Consider the following 18,457-nt stretch of genomic DNA (forward strand, 5'->3'; position numbering starts at 1 on the left):
CTTCTCAGGAGCTGCCTAAGGAATTCTGAGAACTAGAGAAGCTGAAGAAAAGCAGAACCAGAGGTCAACTTCAAGGGCTAAAGTGGGGCCAGAGGGAAGGTGGCCATGATCTGGGGGGGGGGGGGGGAGTTGGGAGAAAATAAGGTGGTCATTTAAGTCACTGATAACTATGTGCTCCCTGGACCAAGAAACTCCAGAACAGAAAATCAGAATAGGTGAGATAAACCCTAATCAGAATTCAAGTTGACAGGATACAAGGGAGTCAAGTATTCTTCCCTGTGTGACCAGACCTCCCCAGGTTCCTCCCTCTTGATTCACTGGTGCTTACACCATCAGAATTCTCCTGTTCTTTCTAACATCTCTTATTTAATGCTCCTCCAAACACCAAACACCGTCACAACTCTTGAATTCCTTCTCCTCAGGACCCAGATGTGAGCTTCACTCCCCACACTGTCTCACAGGCTCATCTTACATCCTTCTCCCTGCCCAAAGAAACCCCAACTTCCCTTCTACAGAAATCCACTGCCTCTTATACCAATTTATCTTTTACTGACCTCATTTTCCCTCCCACTCTGCATCAAGTTTTCCCTTGCCTTTTCCTTCTTCAATCATTTGATCTGTGTGCTTCTCACCCACCCCAACCCTGGCCACAGAAAATATTTTCCCAAAAGGAGCTTTGGACTGAGAGTCAAGATGAACTCCTGAGTGGATACCTGCTGGACACAGTGTATTGGAGAAATTATATCAGCATTTTGAGTTCAGTTTTCTTATCTGTAAAAATGACTGAGTGGGAAAAACTGAGCGTTTTCTAATATGAAATTTGGCTCCAGCATTTTTGGTCCTTACTGGACTCCTGCTGTTTCCCACCTGTGTGTTCTGTGTTCTCCTCTTTGCCACTCTACTCTCTCCTTCTTTCTCACTCTTCCGTGTTTTCCTAGTCATTCCTCTAAGCCTTTATCTCAGCCCGCAGTCCTCTTCTCCATTTTCTTATTGTCCCTACCCATTCAACCCAATTACAGTATTCCTTTCTAACTCACTTTCAAATCTAAAGCGTTGTTTTATCAGGATTGTTAGATTTCTCTGTATAAGAACATGAAACACAGTTATGAATTCTTTTTTCTTTTTGTTAGAAATATTTTTCAACAAATGCTGGTACTATGTTCTTAATTTTTATTTATTTATTTGACTGCACTAAGTCTTGGTTGCTTTGCATGGGCTTTCGCTAGTTGCAGCGCATGGGGGCTACTCATTGTGGTGGGTTTTCTTCTCGTGGAGTATGGGCTGTAGGTGTGACGGCTTCAGAAGTTGCAGCACACAGGCTCAGTAGCTGTGGCACATGGTCTTAGTTCCTCCGTGGCATGTGAAATCTTCCAGGACCAGAGATTGAATGCATGTCCCCTACACTAGAAAGCAAATTCTTATACATTATGTCACCAGGGAAGTCTATAGTTATGGATTCTATTTCTGGCAAGATGGCACATTGTGTAACTTGAATAGACTAAGAAATTCAAGATAAAAAAATGTCTTTTCATTCTTTTTTGAATACATAGCTGCCCTCTTGATGAAATAAGGGAATCAAACACAGGAAAAAAACAGAAACCCAGAGATACAAACAGGAAATGATGCTCAGGCATTCAAGACACCCTGTGTATTCCCTAGGGGGTTGGCTATTGTGGTTACTTGGATCAGGAAGCAAGGCCTTGGGACTTCCCTGGCAGTCCAGTGGTTAAGACTCTGTGATCCCATGCATGGGGAATGAGTTTGATCCCTGGTTGGGGAACTAAGATCTCACATGAGCTGCTGCTAAGTCACTTCAGTCATGTCCAACTCTGTGAGACCCCACTGACGGCAGCCCACCAGGCTCCCCCATCCCTGGGATTCTCCAGGCAAGAACACTGGAGTGGGTTGCCATTTCTGCACAGATAGCCAAAAAATAAAAAAGGAGACAAGGCCTTGAGACTTTGTCTCAAATAAAGTGAAATTTGAAACTAAGTTTCCTGCTATACACTGGTCTCAGTGATAAAACGGACTAACAAATATCACCTAATTGTCAGGGAAGGAAGTGTGCTTAGCTAGGTATTCACTGAACATTGGCTGGTTTGCTTGCCTCTCATTCTGAGAATTACTAATCACAAGTCTGAGAGTGGAGCTCAAAAATATTCTCCTTGTGTGATCTTAGAATACACAAACCAAAAAATTAAAAGGTGATTCCAAGTTTGTGATATCTCTGTGACACTTGGTGAATGAAAATTCTGGAGGGCCCACCTGCTTGTGGGATCTTAGGTCCCAGGCCCAGGACTGAACCTGGGCCATGGGCAGTGAGAGCACCCGTTCTAACCACCACACTACCAGGGAATTCCCAACACTAGGTAAAATTTAAAGCAAAGTTTATTTTGAGAACGCTCAACGCAGTCTGTAAAAAATTCCTACACATAAAGCCTTTCCTAATATGAGTGCATAATCCAAAATTACAGGATACGGAGAGAAATAATTCAGCATAAAAGAAAGTAGACAGACAAACAAATAAAGGCTAGATCCCTCAAGAAATCACACACTGACAAAATTGTATTTTTAAAGCTTAAAGATGTGAAAAGAAACAACACCAGAAGAGAAAGTGACATCAAAAAACACCAGGAAGATTAAGCTTCTAGACATGAATATTCCAAATATTGTAATTTAAAACTTGATTCATGCATTAAGCAAAAAACAGAGAAAGCAATTTTTGAATATTTCTAAATTAAGAGAGCTGAAGGATTTTTTTATAGCACAAGACAGAGCTAAATAGCTCTTGAGTACAAACAGAAAACTTAAGAGATATGAACACTAACATGAAATCCAATATAAGTCTAATAGGAAATTCATTAGGAGAGAATACAAATAATGAGCAGAGCAAATATTTGATGAAACTGTGGCTGATAATTTTACAGAATCAATGAAAGGCATAAATCTTTAGATTCAGGAAAGACCAAAGCTCCAAAGCAAATTAATAAGTTTGAAAAACAATGTTTATTTTTCATAGTGAAGAGCAACACAGAATTGTAGGCAGCTTAGAATATAAATCAATTTAAACCAAAGCTCTTTCCTTTAGATCTCCATATGTCTTAACTCAATCAGTAGTTAATAAATACCAAGGGACATGCTAAACACTAAGATGAGAAATGGGAGAATACAGAAGCTCTAGAGAAAGAAACGGGTAAACCAACCATAAATGCAGAGAGTATTTCCCTTGTGAGAGAAAGTACAGGGATGCAATGAGCCTCATTAAGTCCTCATTAAGTCATTTTACCTATAGTAGTGCTGCTTACATGGTCTTGTTCATTCAGAGCCCCAAATACTGGCTACAATAACCAAGCAGGAGCAGTGAGATTGTACATCCATGAGAATATTTCAAGTGGTTTTCAATTTGGCAACTGATGAAGATATCAAGATATTAGAGATTGAACCTACATAATAAGCACCATGTATAACACCTGGCATGTTAGATATCAACTTCTAATTTCTCTGCAGGAAACTGATGAGAACCTTGGACAGTCAGAGAGCATTTTCTTGGCCATAGTGCTTTCTGGATTTTACTTGTTTCAGCAATCACTAGGTAATATGGATGATAATTAACACATTTATTAGGTGCCTATTCTTATACCAATTGCATTTGATACCCTTTTTTTTCCCATTATATTTTTGAGGACACTTATAATTAGATAGGGGACTTACCTGGTGGCTCAGATAGTAAAGAATGTGCCTGCAATGCAAGAGACCCATGTTCAATCTCTCATTTGGGAAGCCCCCTTGGAGAATGGAATAGCACCCCACTCTAATATTCTTGTCTGGGGAATTCCATAGACTGAAGAGCATGGTGGGCTACTGTCCACGGGGTCCCAAAGAGTCAGACAAGACTGAGTGACTAACTCTTTCATGATCAGATGGATAGTAGGCAAAGATGATTTTTGCTCTATGCCTACTCAGAATTCGCCTTAAGAGCATCCTCTATAAAAACTGTTTTAAGACAATGTTGATTTTAATATGTTCTGAAAATTCTATGTTTTTAACTATTATTCTACAAAGCTTATGTGCTTGTTTACTTGTCCACTTTGCCTCATGACTAATCATCTAGAAGAAAAGTTTGCCAACACTGCATGTATTAGTTTGCTAGTGTTGCCATAACAGTTACCACAGACTGGGTGACTCAAAAAACAAAAATTTCTTTCTCACTGATCTAGAGGCCAGAAGTCCAAGGTCAAGTTGTCAGAAGGTTTGATTTCTCTTGAGGTCTCTCTCTTAGCTTATAGATGGCCATCTTCTCACATCAGTGTCTTCACACCATCTTTTCTCTGTGCATGCACATCCCTTTTGACTGTGTATGTGCAAATGTCCTCTTCTTGTAAGGATACCATTCAGATTAGATTAGGGACCTCCCTAATAGCCTCATCTTCATTTAGTTACCTTCTTAAAAGGCCCTCTCTCCAAGTACAGCTGTATTATGAGACACTAGGCATTAGGGCTTCAAAATATGAATTTTAGGAAGACACAATTCAGCCCATAACACCGGAAACATTCACTTTCAAAATCTTCTTCACTTTACTTCTTATTGACTTTCAAATTTGGTTTTTTTTTTTTTTTTAACAGAAGTGTCTTATAGATATCCAGACTTCAGAGACTGTTGGTATGGCTTAAGAAAGTAACCTGTAACTTCCAAGATGTCTGTAACTCTGTATTGTTTCTTATTAATAATTGTTACTCCAGTATTTACATTTAAATAGACATCTCTGCTTTCTAAAATGTAGAAATAATTCTGAATTTTATTTATTTCTTTTTCTGACTTTTCTTCATGAAACATAAAGGAAAACAATACATTTTCTTTTTGAAATGTAGAAAGTAGAAAGAGTCACTCTATTGGTTATCAAGATTTATAATAAACCTAGAGTAATTAAAACTACTACATTGCAGTGACATAAGGATAGATTTATAGACGAAAGGATCAGAATAAGGGGCCCAAAGACAGACCTATGTATATACAGACGGGTTCCAAGGGGTTGCAAAGAGTCAGACATTACTTCACAACAGAACAATATACACATAGGGACACTTACATTACACCATAATTAATACTTCATATCAGTGTTATTAATCAATAACTAACACTGAAAATGCAATTTTACCTCCATTTCACACCACACACAAAAATCAAGTCTAAGTATATTGTATTGTGTGCTCAGTCTTGCCCAACTCTCTGTGGCCCTATGGACTGTAACCCACCGGGCTCCTCTGCCCATGCAATTTTCCAGGCAAGAATATTGGAGTAGGTGCCATTTCCTATTCCAGAGGATCTTCTCGACCCAAAGATCAAACCCACATCTCCTGTGTCTCCTGCATTGGCAGGGGCAGATTCTTCACCTCTAGCACTGCCACTAGCTTTGACTAGTCTGTCTAGTCAAAGCTATGGTTTTTCCAGTAGTCATGGATGAATGTGAGAGTTGGGCCATAAAGAAAGCTGACCACTGAAGAATTGATGCTTTTGACCTGTGGTGTTGGAAAAGACCCTTAAGAGTCTCTTGAACTGCAAGGAGATCAAACCAGTCAATTGTAAAGGATATAAGCATTGAATATTCCTTGGAAGGACTGATGCTGAAGCTGAATTCCAATACTTTGGCCATCTGATGTGAAGAACTGACTCATTGGAAAAGACCCAGATGCTGGGAAAGACTGAAGACAGGAAGAGAAGGGTTGACAGAAGATGAGATGGTTGGATGGCATCACCGATTTGATGGACCTGAGTTTGAGCAAGCTACGGGAGTTAGTGATGGACAGAAAAAAAAATGGTCTGCTGCAGCCCATGGGGTAACAAAGAATCAGACATGACTGAGCAACTGAACTGAACTGAGCACCACCTGAGAAGTCCCAGGTATAGTGTAGATATAAATACAAAAGGTAATTAAGTTTCTTAAAGATAAAATAGTAAAGTGCTTTGCAAGGTGGGATTCCCAGATGAGCAGAATCAGCATCACCTGGAAGTAATGAGAAATTAAGTTCTTAAACATTACCCCTGACCTAAAGAATTAAAAACTCTGGAAGTTTGTCTCAACAATATGTACTTTAAAAAGCCTTCTAGATGATTCTGATGTCCACACAAGTATGAGAACCAGAGACTGAGACTATTTCATCATGGCCACCAGGTTTGGGTAAATAATTTACAAGAGTAGAATAAAATAATCATAAATAAAGATATCAATGAACTGCAATCCATTAATAAGGTATACTTTTCATCAAAATGCAACTTGAAGACAGTGAAAAGTATCCAGAGACTGATAGATATACTCACAATGCATATCAAACAAAAGACTAGTATAAAAACTTATAAAGAACTTCAATTCAGTAAGTTAAATACTGAATTGTTTTTCAATATGGTGGGAAAAAATGGTGGTGTGGTCTCCTCCTCACCACGCACACACACCAACACACACACACACACACACACACACACACAAATAGCTAAAGCCTTAAACTGGTACTCCACAAAAGAGTGTATCCAAATGGTTAAGGGGAATATGAAAAGATGTTAAGTACCATTAGTCAACAGGGAGAAATGAAACAAAATAACAATTGGATGCACTACACATCCATCAGAAGGTTAAAATTAAAAATGTTAATATATCAGTATGATTGAGGATGCTAATAAGATGGAAGGTAGATTGGTATAAACACTATGAAAATCTGTTTGTCAGTATTTATTAAATATGAAAAGTGTATATAACCTGTGAACCAGCAATTTCATTTATATGTATATAAATATAAGAGAAATGAGTGTTTATGTTCACAAAGATGTGCAAAAAAGTGTTCAAAGCAGCATTATTCAATATAGCTAAAATCTAGACATAATTCAAATGTTTATCTATAGTACAACAGGTAGATTGTGGTATATTCACACAATGACTACTACGTAGCAATGAAAAACAATAAATTACTGCTACATGTAACAACATGAATAAATCTCATAAAAATAATGTTGGGGAGGCGGTCCTAAGATGGCAGAGGAATAGGTCAGGGAGACCACTTTCTCCCCCCCAAATTCGTCAAAAGAACATTTGAACTCTGAGTAAATTTCACAAAACAACTTCTGAATGCCGGCAGAGGACATCAGGCACCCAGAAAAGCAGCCATTGTCTTCAAAAGGAGGTAGGAAAAAATATAAAAGACAAAAAGAGAGACAAAAGAGGTAGGGAGTCTGCAAAAAGAGAGAAGTTTCCAAACACCAGGAAACACTCTCATGGCCTAGTCTATCTGTGGTGAGCCTTGGAACCACAGAGGGCAGCATAACTGGGAGGAAAAATAAATAAATAATTAAAACCCACAGATTACATGCCCAACAGTAACTCCCCCAGCGGAGAAGCAGCGCAGACGCCTACATCCGCCACTAGCAAGCCAGGGCTGGGCAGGGAGGTGCAGGCTGCATTACTTAGAGTAAGGATCGGGCCTGAATGCCCTGAGGGCAATCTGAGGGAACTAACTTGGGATAGCAAACCAGACTGTGGGATAGCTATCACACGAAAAGCCCTAACCCAAGACACCACCAGGCCCGCTCACAGAACAGAGGACTAACTAGAGCTATGTGAAAAGCCCTAACCTAAGACACCATCAGACCCACTTACAGCACAAAGGACTGAGCAGAGCTAGCCGGCTGCAGACCATCCCCCTCTGGTGACAGGCAGCCATAGCCAGAAGGCGGCAATCGCAGCCCCAGAGAGGCATTATCTACCAAACCGCAAGCAGACTTCGTTGCTAACTAAGACTTCTTGAGATTCTAGATGGTCAACATCCACCTGAGAAGGTGTGCCAGTTGTACACCCAGAAAACCGAGTGGCAGGGACGGGGGAGGTGATAGGTCGCAGCAACCATGCTCACCAAACACCTGGTCATCTGAGCTGCTTGGACCTGGGAAGGGCACAAACCACAGGCCCAACTGAGTCTGCGTCTCTGAGGACTACCTGAATACCTGAACCTGAGCAGCTTAGACCTGGGAAGTGCATACAGCACAGGGCTGGCTTCAGACAGTTCCTGGCAGAGCAACCTAGAGCCTAAGCAGTGTAGACAGGGAAAGCACACACGCCATGAGCGGGGGCAAACCCAGTGTGGCCGAGACACTGTGAGCACACAGCAGCGTTATTTGTTTACAGCGTCCCTCCCTCCCCACAGCACGACTGAACAAGTGAGCCTAAAAAAGTGTCCACCACCACCCACTTGTGTCAGGGCAGAAATTAGACACTGAAGAGACCAGCAAGCAAAAGAAGCTAAACCAGAGGGAACCTCATTGGAAGTGACAGGTGCAATAGATTAAAACCCTGTAGTTAGTACCAACTACATAGGAAGGGGCCTATGGATCTTGAGAAACATAAGCCGGATCAAGGAAGTATCCGAAAATGAACTGACCCCACAATACTCACAACACCAGAGAAAGTCCTAGATATATTTTTACTATCATTCTTTATTTGTTTAATTTTTTTTAATTTTTTAAGTCCTCTATTACTCCTTTAATTTTCATTTTTAAAACCTACTACTAATTCGCAAAAAGAAAGACCCTATTTTTTAAAGCAAACTTCATATATATATATATATATATATATATATATATGTTTATAATCATTTTTGTGACTTTGTTTTTTTTTCCCCCCTTTCTTTTTTTGAAAGAAAAAAAATATCTAACCTCTACTCTAGATTTTTAATCTTTGCTTTTTGGTATTTGTTATCAATTTTGTGCCTTTAAGAACACAATCTTCAGTACCCATTTTTACTTGGGAGCGAGATTACTGGCTTGACTGCTCTCTTCCCTCTTTGAACTCTCCTTTTTCTCCACCAGGTAGCCTCTATCTCCTCCCTCCCCCTTCTCTTCTCTACCCAACTCTGTGAATTTCTTTGTGTGTTCCGAACGGTGAAGAATACTTAGGGAACTGATTACTGCCTGAATCTGTCTCTCTCCTTTTGATTCTCCCCTTTATCCTCCTGGCCACCTCTGTCTCCTTCCTCACTCTTCTTTTCTCTGTGTAACTCCGTGAACATCTCTGAGCGGTCCAGACTGTGGAGTGCACATAGGGAAGTGATTACTGGCTTAGCTTTCTCTATCTCCTTTTGATTCCACCTCATCTCATCCTGGTCACCTCTATCTCCCTCCTCCCTCTTCTCTTCTCCATGTAACTCTGTGAACCTCTCTGGGTGTCCCTCACTGTGGAGAAACTTTTCACCTTTACCCTAGATGTTTTATCAACAGTGCTGTATAGATGGAGAAGTCTTGAGGCTACTGTAAAAGTAAGACTGAAAACCAGAGGCAGGAGGCTTAAGTCCAAATCCTGAGGACACCAGAGAACTCCTGACTCCAGGGAACATTAATCAACAGGAGCTCATCAAACGCCTCCATACCTACACTGAAACCAAGCACCACCCAAGGGCCAACAAGTTCCAGAGCAAGACATACCATGCAAATTCTCCAGCAACACAGGAACACAGCCCTGAGTGTCAATATACAGGCTGCCCAAAGTCACTCCAAACACACTGACATCTCATAATTCATTACTGGACACTACATTGCACTCCAGAGAGAAGAAATCCAGCTCCACCCACCAGAACACCGACACAGGCTTCCCTAACCAGAAAACTTTGACAAGCCACTACACAATCTACAGTGAAAAATAAAGTCTGACACTGTTTCCACTGTTTCCCCATCTATTTCCCTTGAAGTGATGGGACCAGATGCCATGATCTTCCTTTTCTGAATGTTGAGCTTTAAGCCAACTTTTTCACTCTCCTCTTTCACTTTCATCAAGAGGCTTTTTAGTTCCTCTTCACTTTCTGCCATAAGGCTGGTGTCATCTGCATATCTGAGGTTATTGATACTTCTCCTGGCAATCTTGATTCCAGCTTGTGCTTCTTCCAGCCCAGCGTTTCTCATGATGTACTCTGCATAGAAGTTAAATAAGCAGGGTGACAATATGCAGCCTTGATGTACTGCTTTTCCTATTTGGAACCAATCTGCTGTTCCATGTCTAGTTCTAACTGTTGCTTCTTGACCTGCATATAGGTTTCTCAAGAGGCAGGTCATGTGTTCTGGCATTCCCATCTCTTTCAAAATTTTCCACAGTTTATTGTGATCCACACAGACAAAGGCTTTGGCATAGTCAATAAAGCAGAAATAGATGTTTTTCTGGAACTCTCTTGCTTTTTTTAATGATCCAGCAGATGTTGGCAATTTGATCTCTGGTTCCTCTGCCTTTTCTCAAACCAGCTTGAACATCAGGAAGTTCACGGTTCACGTACTGCTGAAGCCTGGCTTGGAGAACTTTGAGCATTACTTTACTAGCATGTGAGATGAGTGCAATTGTGCGGTAGTTTGAGCATTCTTTGGCATTGCCTTTCTTTGGGATTGGAATGAAAACTAACTGTTTCCAGTCCTATGGCCACTGCTGAGTTTTCCAAATTTGCTGGCATATTGAGTGCAGCACTTTCGCAGCATCATCTTCCAGGATTTGAAATAGTTCAACTGGAATTCCATCACTTCCACTAGCTTTCTTCTTTGTGATGCTTTCTAAGGCCTACTTGACTTCACATTCCAGGATGTCTGGCTCTAGGTCAGTGATCACACCATCGTGATTATCTTGGTCTTGAAGATCTTTTTTGTACAATTCTGTGTATTCCTGCCACCTCTTCTTAATATCTTCTGCTTCTGCTAGGTCCATACCATTTCTGTCCTTTATCAAGCCCATCTTTGCATTAAATGTTCCCTTGGTATCTCTAATTTTCTTGAAGAGATCTCTAGTCTTTCCCATTCTGTTGTTCTCCTCTACTCCTTTGCATTGATCGCCGAGGAAGGCTTTCTCATCTCTCCTTGTTATTTTTTGGAACTCTGCATTCAGCCCAAGGCACATATTAATCAAAATAACAAAGATCAAATATAAAGAACAAATATTAAAAACACCAAGGGAAAAACAACAAATAACACACAAGGGGATTCCCATAAGGATAACAGCTGATCTTTCTATAGAAACTCTTCAGGCCAGGAGGGAATGGCAGGACATACTTAAAGTGATGAAAGAAAATAACCTACAGCCCAGATTACTGTACCCAGCAAGGATCTCATTCAAATATGAAGGAGAAATCAAAAGCTTTACAGACAAGCAAAAGCTGACAGAATTCAGCACCACCAAACCAGCTCTCCAACAGATGCTAAAGGATCTTCTCTAGAAAGGAAACACAAAAAGCGTGTATAAACTTGAACCCAAAACAATAAATGGCAACACCATCATACTTATCAATAATCACCTTAAACGTAAATGGGTTGAATGCCCCAACCAAAAGACAAAGACCAGCTGAATGGATATAGATACAAGACCCCTATATATGTTGTCTACAAGAGACCCACCTCAAAACAAGGAACACATACAGACTGAAAGTGAAGGGCTGGAAAAAGATATTCCACGCAAATAGAGACCAAAAGAAAGCAGGAGCAGCAATACTCATATCAGATAAAATAGACTAAAACAGTATAATATATAGCAATGAAAAATAATGTTACTGCTGAATGTCACATCATGAATAAACCTCACAAAAAAGTTGTTGAATGATAGAAGACAGACACAAATATGTCTTACTGTATGATTCTAGTAACATGAAGTTCAAAAGCAGAATCAAAATTAAACTCTGGACATAGAGATCAGAATATTTGTTGTTTTGAAAAGATGTTGACTGCAAGTGGAGCCCTAAGGGGCTGAAAATATTCTTTGACTGCAAGTGGAGCTATGAGGGGTTGAAAATATTCTTTATCAGGGCTGGGGGTTGTGTTTAAGTTCCTTCCAGAAAGCAGATCTAAAATAGGAAAGGCAAGAAAGTCAAAGGACACTGCAATGACAAAGGAAGTTTTATAGGTAAGACTTTACTTAGGGACATGATACCAGGTATTAGGAGTGGGAGACTTGGCAAGTACAACAGGAGAGAAAGTCCAAACAGTGGTGTATTATCAGAGTGGTCACCACTCCAGAAAACTAGAATCTGATCCCACTGGAAGCCTCTGAGGAATTCCACAGACTGTGGCTCAGTGCTGTAAGCCTGAGGGCTACGAGGGTAGCACATATCCATGACCTGACTCATGTCCCCGAAGAGCCATGTTCCCCTGTGCACCAAGGAGTGTTCATTCCCCCACACTTGCAGTTTTGAGCATCCAAACATGATAAGCAGCTGCTCACAGATGTCCCAACCACATCATAAGAAAAGCCTTAGTGTAAAAATGCAGAAGATAGACAGTGCAGATGACGTTAGGTTCTCTAACCAGTTTTCATCTTAGCAATGGCTGGGGAAAAAATACTCGGCTGAGAAGATGTGAAGCATAGGAAGTGTCTGACACTATCTGATTTTTCTGAGCAAACAAAAAATATATTCACAAGATCAATCAATTTTTTTTCATAGGAAAACTTACAATACACCAGTCTGGTCAGTAACTGTTTATCTCCCAGTGACATCTAGTGGTGAAATATGAACATTCACAAGATTTAGTTTACAGCTTTTAATGGTGTCTAAAAGGAAATTCCTCAGTAAATTCTATGTAGCCTAGTTTCACTCCATTCTGAATCAAAAGCTCAGTACCTGATGTAGACAGACACATTCAGTGACAGCTATTCATCTGTTGGGACACTTATTTTAACCCACCACTTCAAGAAGAGCAGGCAAACTCATTTTGGTACCGTGTAATTAACTATCAGTTCATTAATGTGGGGAGCTTTGTAGTAAGACTTTGCTGTAGTGGAAGCTTTTATCTGACTTTTTTCCAATTCCCCCGTATTTTTCCCATGGTTACAATCAGCCTTAAGTGTGATCTCTTTTGTGATCTAAAAAATCCTAATTTCTCCAGCTTTGGGGATTCACTCTAGTTAAATCTTCAAATTAAAATATCTATGAGAAAGTATACCAAGTAAATTCCTTTAAGCCCATTTAATTCCATTATTCGCCAGCCCGGGCTCGATGCACGATACTGGAAGCTTGGGGCTGGTGCACTGGGACGACCCAGAGGGATGGTATGGGGAGGGAAGAGGGAGGAGGGTTCAGGATGGGGAACACATGTATACCTGTGGTGGGTTCATTTTGATATATGGCAAAACCAATAAAATATTGTAAAGTTTAAAAATAAAATAAAAATAAAAAGCAGAGATATTGCTTTGCCAACAACAAAAAAAAAATTAAAGCACAGTCCACAAAAAAAAAATAAATAAAATTGCAGTTAAATAAATTAGTTTCCCAATTTTATTTATGTATTTATTAGAAGTATATTCATTGGGATCAATTTTTCATATAAAAAATATTATACATGGTAAAAACTAATTGTAAAGTCAAATGTTAAATATTGCCTGTAAAAGTATTGCTTTTATCAGGTTTTCTCTTCTTGTAGCCATTATTTCTACCAAAATGCTTTAGTGACCTAAGAGAAGGGATTGTTACTAGAGCCTGGAAAGAGAAAAAGTCATACAGAGTTGGCCAGTTTGAGAGGAGCAATGATCTTTATTTGAGGGACAAAACCCAGCTAGGGCCACAAGTCAAATATATTTATAATACTAGTTTTAAGCTGCTCTGTTAATTCCAATATCTGCATTTCTATGAATATGTTTCCTTGGTTTGTTTTTATGTGTTCCATTTTTATCACATATCTCACAATGCTTCGTGATACACTAGACATTGTTTATAGATAGCAGTGGAGATATAATTACACAACTCTTTGCTTTATATTTATTTCCAAGAATGTGAAATCTCTTTCCAACATGCGACTATTAAAGAGGCAATTATTCATATAATCACTATGTGAATCATATTCATATATCACTATGTAGCAAGTTAATTTTAGCCTAAAGAAGCAATTTTTAATATTGACTTCATCTGTGGTTAGCCTTCCTCCCAGTGCCAGAGCTGTTTCTGTCCAAGTCTAATCTCTTTGATCTTATCAATACACCAATACTGAGCTCACATGCCACAACTACTGAAGCCCCCCTGCTCTGGAGTCCTGGGGCCTGCTGGAAGTCAGATTCCAGTTTCATCATTTTGAATCCATGGTAGAGAGCCCTTTTCTCTAGGCACCTACTATATCCTCTAGTCTCGTGTATTCTCTAGACTAGGTCCACAATCACTGTCCTTTACCCAGCAAGACAGGAAGGGTAAGCCAGGGAGAACTGTTAGTCCAAGTAAAGTATCACAACATTTGAGAATCTTCAAGACTGCAGTCTCTCCAACATGTTCCCACTATTGTTAATCTTTCATCTGTCTCAGTCTTGGCAGGCTTTCTTCTCCAATGCTGCCTCCAGAAACTGCCATTTCTTGATAGTTATGTATAAAGAGCTCTTCTCTCTAAAAATCAGTCTATCTGGGGTTTTGTACAGCCACCTCTCTTCAATAGTTTCATAAATAAGTACAAGTTTTATAATATCTAATTTTTTGGTGTTACCATGTGAACAAAGATTTTCTACATCCTCTCATATCCTAGTCAGAAAACTGTTTATTGTATTTGAATTGTAGCCAAATAGTGAAGGAAATTATAGTTTCTTTATCTATAACTTATCTGGTTCTTTCCATAATTATCTCCTCCTAGGTAAAAAGAAAAGAAAGAAGAAAAGAATGTAGTTCTGTTAAAACTTAGTGTGGGATCAAAAATTCCATTTTTCTGTCATGAGCCTAAGAGAGCCTATGATAAAAATATAACCCAGATGGGATATATCCTCTGGGTCTATGACTCACAAAAGTTAAAATATGTCTAACTCCTCTCCTTCAAATGGAAACAAACAAAATGTGTAGAAAATGAAAAAATAAGCAAAAGACCACCAAAATTTTTAAAACAAATATTAACAGGGCTGAAGGGAAAATAGACAGCAATACAATAGTAGTATGGAAAACTAGATACTGCTACTGCTGCTGCTGCTAAGTCGCTTCAGTCATGTCCAACTCTGTGTGACCCCATAGATGGCACCTCACCAGGCTCCTCTGTCCATGGGATTTTTCAGGCAAGAGTACTGGAGTGGGTTGCCATTGCCTTCTCCAAGATACTAGGAAGAAGCAAATACATTTCTAGAAACATCCAACCTACCAAGACTGAATCATAAAAAATAGAAAATCTGAAGAGACCAATAACAACTGAGACTGAATCAGTAATCAAGAACCTCCACAAAAAAAAAAAAAAAACCTCTGATAAATTCTACCAAAAATATATAAAAGAATTAATGCTAATTTTCTCCAACTCGTCTCAAGAATTGAACACTTCCAAGCTCATTTTATGAAGCCAACATTACTCTGACACCAAAGGCAGACAAGGACATTACAAAAAAAGAAAACTGCAGGCCAATATCTCTTATGAACATGGATACAAAATTCTTCAACAAAATAAGAACAAACAAAATTCAATAGTGTGTTAAAATAATACTACACAGGACTTCTCTGGTGACTCAATGGTAAAGAATCTGCCTGCCAATGCAGGAGACATGGGCTTGATCCCTGGTCCCGGAAGATCCCACATGTAGGCCCGTGCACCACAGCTACTGAGCCTGTGTTCTAAGACCAGCAAACTGCAACCACTGAGCTCATGTGCTGCAACTACTGAAGCCCTCACCCTTGTGGAGCCCATGCCCCACGAGAAGAGAAGTCATTGCAATAAAAGCCTGGGGCACCAAAACGAAGAGTGACCCCCACTAGCCATTACTAGAGAAAAGCCCAAGCAGCAACAAAGACCCAACACAGCCAAAAATAAATAAATAAAATTATTTTTTAAAAAAGAATATTACACCATGATCAAGTGGGATTTACTTCTGGAACACAAAGATGGTTCAACATACACAAATCAATAAATGTGATACACAACATTAACAAAATAAAAATTGAAAATTGTATGATGACCTTAATAGATTCAGAAAAGGCCTTTGACAAAATTCAACAACCTTTCATGACAAGGAAAAAATTCTCAATAAATTAGATACAGATGGAATATACCTCAACTTAGTAAAGGCAGTGTATTACAAATCAACAACTAAAATCATGCTCAATGTTGAAACTCTGAAAGTTTTTCCTCTGTGATTAGGTATAAGACAAAGATACACACTATTGCCAATTTAAGTCAACATAGTACCTGAAGTTTTCTGGCCAGAGCACTTAGATAAGGAAAAACTTAAAGGCATCTAGGTTAGAAAAGAAGTAAAACTGTATCTATTTGCAGATGACAATCTTATATATAGAAAACCCTAAAAACCCAACCAAAAAACTGGAACTAATAAACAAATTTAGTAAAATTGAAAGGTACAAAAATCAATATACAAAATATCAGTTGCATTTCCAAATATTAACAGTGAACTCTTAGAAAAAGAAATTAAGAAAATGATCCCATTTACAATAAAATTAAAAAGAATAAAACACTTGGGAATAAATTAACCAAGGAGGTAAAAGATCAGTATATTCAGATCCATGAGACACTTGAGCCATGAACTGACACTCTGGCTAAGTGGCCAGAACCCACAGCTCCTCTCCTGGGGCAGAGCACACATTCAGCGCAGGGCATCCCTGACTTATCAGGGACATGAGGATCCAGAATTGGGGTCTCTCTGGTGGACAAAGTATTTTGAAACCCTGGAGAAGAAGAAAAATTCTCAAAAGCAGATGAAGGAATCCTTTGTCAGTGACCACAATGGAACAAGCATGCTGGAAATCATTGAGGGCTTGGGCTTGCCTACACTCCTTATCCTGTGTAGAGGGCTCGGGATCATTTTCTCACAGCACTTATCTTTTTCCTCACACACTTGGAGAACTTGATTCTTCATTGACTTTACATTCTTGATAGTTCCCCTGGTAACAATTTTGACCATTTTCTCTACATTTTTTCTCCTTGAGCATCTTGTAATTATCTTTGGGGCCGGGCTGTTCTATAAAATATACTGCAAGAAAATTTGATATGTCAGAATGCTTGTCTGGAAAATTCTTGAAAAATTCTTGAAAGTCAGTCTGGATTCAGAATACATTGCAGGCCTCTCTTGTTTTCATGTAATTGACAGTGCATTTACTGCTGTTGCCATTTTTGGCTATAGACTTCCCATGTTTTCCTAGAAGACTTCCCAAAATCGGGCTCTATAGGATAGGAGCAATGGATTTTGAAATAGGAAGATTTCCTTTGAGGACTGCAATGATTTCTCCAAAGATTAGAAGAAAATACACAAAGGGTCCAGATTTTATTTTATGAAATCACTGTACTCTGGCCATTAGTCTTCCTAGGAATGGGATGATTAATTATTATAAGATCTGTAGGATCTCAGGAACATTTAACTGAGTATGGAGTTCAATGGAACATTTCCTTTACCTTAATAGTTGTGAAATTTATAGCATCACAGCTTTTGATTATTTTCCCCTAAATAAACCCTCAATTGTGGCCATCAGCATTACTGTATTATACCAATTAGCCTTGATTTTACCCCATTGAAGAGATAAATGTTGTATGGCACAGGGGTTGGTTTACTAAATGCCAACAGAGAAAAAATAACCTCTACCTTGTGGTATATCACAGTACTCATGGCTAGTGTTCACACTACGTCAAATGAACTTAAAAAAAGAAATCACTTATCAAAGACTGGATAAAAGTAACATATAATCTGCTGACATCTATTGGCCTCTTCATATCACTTTACATAGTTCAGGTAAATGTAGAACTAGCATCCTAAAGAATGGACAGCTTAGCCTTTTATATTTGGGTAATTGCTTCTTACCTGATCCTCCTTAGTAGTTTAACACTGGATGATAAAATTTTGAGTTTTGCCAAATTTTTAATTAAGGGTACAGTATTACCATGTTCTTGAAAATTTATTCCATCACATGCTGCAAATAAAAAGCATTCAGAATATCTACTCTCTGAAGCTGAAAGAAAACCCACTCTTGGTTTAATTACAGCAATGAACAGAAACAAATTAATTTTTTCTTGCTGTCAAATGTAACAATGACAAAATCAACCTGTTAGTACATACATTACACAGAAGTACATTGTGGGCTTTATTTGTGCTCAACCTCTGTATGTGTATCAACTGCTTAATTATATATGTACTGCGCTTGCAAGACAAGACTATAAAATCTTGGTGATCAACAGGGGTCAGATATGTTTTGAGCAATATTATTTTAATGAGGAAGAGAAAACATAAAATGTGAAGAAAATAGGACTTTTGGCAACCCAACATTAACTATAAATTATTATAAAATTGTTTCATTACTACTCTAACAGTAATGATGCTTAAGATTTTAAAATGTATCTCAACACTATGTAAAACAAACCAACACAGAACAAAGCCTTGTGACTTCTTAGAATATGTAAATTCCAATATATTAAAGAAACTGTTGTTGGGGAGGGAGGAGGGAGGAGGGTTCAGGATGGGGAACACGTGTATACCTCTGGTGGATTCATGTTGATATATGCCAAAACCAA

At 38.9% G+C, this 18,457-nt stretch overlaps 1 pseudogene; it reads left to right on the forward strand.

Annotated features, from left to right (window-relative positions):
- Positions 1-16,461: 16,461 nt before the first annotated feature.
- Positions 16,462-18,117, forward strand: LOC129655892 (phosphatidylinositol-glycan biosynthesis class W protein-like; annotated as a pseudogene).
- Positions 18,118-18,457: the final 340 nt, after the last annotated feature.

Source organism: Bubalus kerabau, chromosome 6, assembly GCF_029407905.1.
Source record: "Bubalus kerabau isolate K-KA32 ecotype Philippines breed swamp buffalo chromosome 6, PCC_UOA_SB_1v2, whole genome shotgun sequence".
Classification (NCBI taxonomy): Eukaryota; Metazoa; Chordata; class Mammalia; order Artiodactyla; family Bovidae; genus Bubalus; species Bubalus kerabau.